The following is a 4,889-nucleotide window of genomic DNA, read 5'->3' on the forward strand; positions in this document are numbered from 1 at the left end:
ACTGTATGTACTGTGTGTACTGTATGTACTGTGTACTGTATGTACTGTGTACTGTGTATACTGTGTGTACTGTATGTACTGTGTGTACTGTGTACAACTGAAAAAACTGTTCCATCCTGATGTTTCTAATATCTACAAGTATTTAATTTAAAAAAGCCCAAACTTGTCCTTTCCTGGATCTGAGGAGGTTCAATATCTAATAAACAAAACCTTTTTTTTCCAACTTTAGCCTAATTTTGAGAAATAAAACCAATCTAAAAAGAATATAGACACTTTTTCATAATCCGTGTGTGAAAGGGTTAAGTTGAATTTCTTAGTGCATGACTTTAAGTGAATATTTTTACATCTCTGCGTGGACGGTGAATACTTCTTCTCCTGATGATGGAGGTGGACCCATTCCAGTCCAAAAGTCTTTTATATAATACATATGCTGTGGTATGTGAACTCCTGATCATTAGTCATTGATCAGAGTATCTGTATGATCTGTGATCCTTTCCCACTAACATGATGCTGGAAGTGTGTGTGGACGAAGCCCTTCTGAAAACATCTGGCTCTGTCCTGCTCAATGACTTCACACTGTGGGTGACTTCACATGGGAGAGTCCCCAGAGCTGCGTCCAATGATTGCAGTGTGCTTGGCTCATGGGCGTCCCACCCTGTTGGCTGTTTCTGTTTCAACCTCAGGGACCGGTGCACTAAAGAACAGGACTGAGCTGAAGGAAGAACACCACAGCTGGAGCAGGGTTTTTTTTTTTTGGGGTCTGCAGTTGTTTGTTACCCGAGTACGCAGACAGAATTAGTCAGTTCCACACTGGAGTCTTACAGATTTACTCATGTCCTCCCTCTGTGGTTGTGCTCGTACATAAAGTTTGTGTTTGGGGCTGTAGAGCTGCTCATTTGTCCGTGTTAAGGCGTCCATACACTGTGCGTTTTTAGAGACGATTTCTCACTGGTGCGACTCTTTCTGGGATCGGGCCAGATGTGCCTCTAATCGTGTGTGGTGCTTCGTGCAGTGTACATGGGGTAAGGAGAAGCGATTAGCACCTCACGACCAGCAATCGTGTGTTCGCAAGAAAAACGGAGCTGTTTGAAATCCTGCTCGCTCCTCCTGAGGGTATGGCACTGTCAAAGCAGTGCCACGAGCCCATGGGCCTCAAATCTCACACTGTGCATGCACGAACACAGAAGCGTACAGTAGCGTACAAGCTAACAGTAGTGGCTATTGGCCTAGTGCAGTTTATCTGTTGCAGCTTCCTCTAGTTCCCTTTGCTGTAGGATTGACAGCCCATACTGTCCACATCTGGACAACCAGTTCCTGCACCAAACACGTGGTCGTCTTTTCTTTTTTGATTCCTCACAGATAATGGCACATATTGCCAAAGCAGCTCATTGGTTTTTGTTAGCACTACCATTTCGTGACTCACACTAATACACAATCGTCTATGCACTTTTACGGATTCCTTGGTATTTTAACGTTGTATTTCCGGATACAACACTCGAACGTGTGGTGCGTCCTCTGGTGTATGGTCCTACTGTGTGAGCAGTCAGGTCGCATACGAGCATCGGTCCGTACAGTGTGAGAACATGAATCGTGAGCCTGACTTTACGATTGATTCGCACAGTTTGAGATGGAGCTGCGTGCAACGATCGAAATAATCGCACAGTGTATGGACGCCTTCAACTAATTCCATTTGGAAGGGACTGTTTTTTTCTGCTGTAGAGAAACTGGACAGGAGTTTGAAGGAGCCTGTGTGGGTTTTTTGTAGATGTTAGCGGACTACTTTTCTGAGCTAACCATGGTCTTTGTTGCTTTTCCAGGACAGCGGCCTGTGGACTCATTTATATGTAGAGGACACATTGACAGGACTTTACCTCTTCAGTCCTCCTCAGCACCAACAGTGTACCGAACTAATCCCAGTTATCTTAGAACACACGTTAGCTTAAATCACTGGTTCTCAATCTTTTTCTGTCAGGGCCCCCCTTTGGAGGACGAAAGATCTCCAGTCCCCTCAACCCCAACAACATTGTAACAGTGGTGCAATTATAACTTTTATTGAAAGAAACATCAATACTGTAACAATACTTTTTGCTTTTCCTTCAATTATTTGTTGCGCAAATTAAAAGTAACTTAGATTTTTGTGTGAACAATACAAATAAACTCAACAGGACTGCTCCCTGAGACAATATTTTTCCAAATAAAAATAGGAAATGTGCAACTATCTTACAACTATGACAATAAAGTTCCTTTTATTAGAACAACAAACAAATTTTAGTAACAAAGATGAACATTATAACAATATCAGTGGCTGCAATGAGCCCATTTACATTGCACATCTCAGAACATTAAAGTGCAAACTCTACAAACTGTGCAAAAACACAACATTGCACATGTTTCTTTTCCAGTCCAGTCCTTGTCCATTCTCCAAACCTAAACTCTTTGTCTACTCTAGTGACAGATCACAATGGCAGTAGATTTGTTTTTTTATGTCCTTAAAATGAGTCCCGGGTGCTCCAACGCTAAAACATTAGATCCACCTGCTACATGTTGTAACCTGGAAAAAAAAAAAACACCCAGGAGTGATCCCATGACCCCCTGGTAAGCCTTCGCGCCCCCCCTAGGAGGCCCGCCCCACAGTTTGAGAAACACTGGCTTAAATGAAGAAGTAAGCACGACAACACCGACTGGAACACAACCTCCACATCAGAGCTGGAGCATGTGGGTCTGATCAAGCCCAAGTCAACATGCATGTCAAAAATCCAAATTGCTCCTAGCATACATTATAGTGGCTCATATTTTACCTAAATATGTGTAGTTTATATGAAACAATTTGTTATTTTGCAAAAAAAAAAAATTGTGTGAAAAAGTTACAGGTGATTAAAGAAAGTGTACCTTCATGAATGAGACACCTTGTGTTAGGCCTTATTTTTACCACAAAGTTTCCTTAAAAATTTACAAGTATAGAAATGGTATTCCCATTATCTTTCATGGTAATTATTCCTCATAAGTAATTTTATTCATACCAATAGCAAAATTTGGGATGAACAAAATGAAACTTGATGTTTTTGGCTATTCAATTTTGTAAGTGGCTGAAGCCGGGTTACTGATTTAAAGTGTTTTTTATTATTATTATTATTATATTATTATTATTATTATTGTGTTGTGTTGTTTACAAACTTCAGATTTATATAAACTAGCACAAAGAAAGGATGTTTGGATGCACTTTTAGGAACTGTGGACTCGGGATGTAACGATTACCGGTATAATGATAAACCATGGTAAAATCACAGATGGTTAATGTTAATGTTTAAATTTTAATTATCATGATAACTGCATTTGATTACCGCACTTTTAAGGAAAAAAAAACCCTATGTAAAGATCTGCTTTTATGTCAAATATTTGAGTGTAGTTTCAATTTATTACACTTTAGATTTTATACCTAATATTTGGAACCGATAATCACTTTTAAAGTCTTTGAAAAGGTTCATTAAGCATCTGTGTGTTTTTATGTAGCAAATTATATACATTTTTAAAATCGGATTTTTTGTTTTTTTTTTTGTGTGTTTTTTGTCCTTTTATGTTTTTTAGTAGGTTAAAGTGAAAAAATAATAGACAGATGAGATAGATGAAGTTGTGCTTAAAAAAACAGATCCCAAACATGGGTATAGTAAACATTTGTTTATATAGTATATAAAGGCAAAATCAAAAGGACTGAAAAATGGACAAAATAGGCTCAGACCACTAAGGGTTAATATTTGAATGTTTCTGCAACAGAAGGGACATTGTGCCAATTATTTTGTTAGTTTTGTTGTTGTTGTTTTTTTTTTCAGAATACAACTTGGTTAAATTATTTCAGTGTGTGTATCAGTACTTTTTGAACATTTTGAGCACAATTTCAACAATACCGCGATAATAATGATAACCGTGATAATTTGGTCACAGTAACCATGATATGAAATTTTCAGATCGTTACATCCCTACTGTGAACAGATTTATAAAAAAAAAAATTGTACAGAAGTAGGATTTTTGATGGCATCAATTTTGAGGCCGGGTTACAGCTTGATCAGACCCATGTGTGACTCCTCCCCCCTGAAGCGCCCTGTTGACACCAACAGGAGGACCAACAGTCCACACTAGACCATGTCATAGACGGCAGGACGGAGTGACAGATCTGTTTTATCGATCACCTCAGCTGGACTGTCAATACTCCCCTTCCGATTCGGACACAGTCACAGACTAATGGTGTCCTGGTCTAGATATGCACCCAGCACCGTCCCAGCACCTCTGGGCTGAACGGACAAAAGAGGCCCACCGATACGCCCATACACCACCACCACCACCACCACCACCACCTGCTGCCTCAGCCATTTGTCCAGTCAGCACCGCAGTAACAGCACTGGTGTCTGTCCACAGGGGTCCCCACCGGTGTCTGTCCAGAGGGGACATCCCTACCGATGTCCCAGAGGGGATGTCCCCACTGGTGTCTGTCCAGAGGGGACGTTAGGGCATCCCATTTTTGGGACTTCTTTTCCGATCAAGCTCTTAATTTGACCAGTTAATTAATCTCATATATTAGTAACTCCCATAAAAATTTTTTGTCCCAATCCATAAAGTTTTAGACCCCCCCCCTCCGACCACCATCTTTAGGGTCCCCCTCAGCTGAGTGCAGAAAACCCATTTTTCAATGGAAAATCATGCATTTGTCGGTTAGAAATCTGGTACCTGCTGAACTGAAGAAAAAGGGAGATGGGTAATCTGGGATAGAATGTTCTCCAGTGAAAGCCCTGAGTGCATATCTTTGAAATAAGACTCAGCAATAAAGAAATCAGCAAAAATGTGTGATTTTACCCATTTTTCAGTGTCAGATGACCATGACCTTGTCTAAAGTCATG

Source organism: Sphaeramia orbicularis, chromosome 20 (assembly GCF_902148855.1).
Source record: "Sphaeramia orbicularis chromosome 20, fSphaOr1.1, whole genome shotgun sequence".
Classification (NCBI taxonomy): Eukaryota; Metazoa; Chordata; class Actinopteri; order Kurtiformes; family Apogonidae; genus Sphaeramia; species Sphaeramia orbicularis.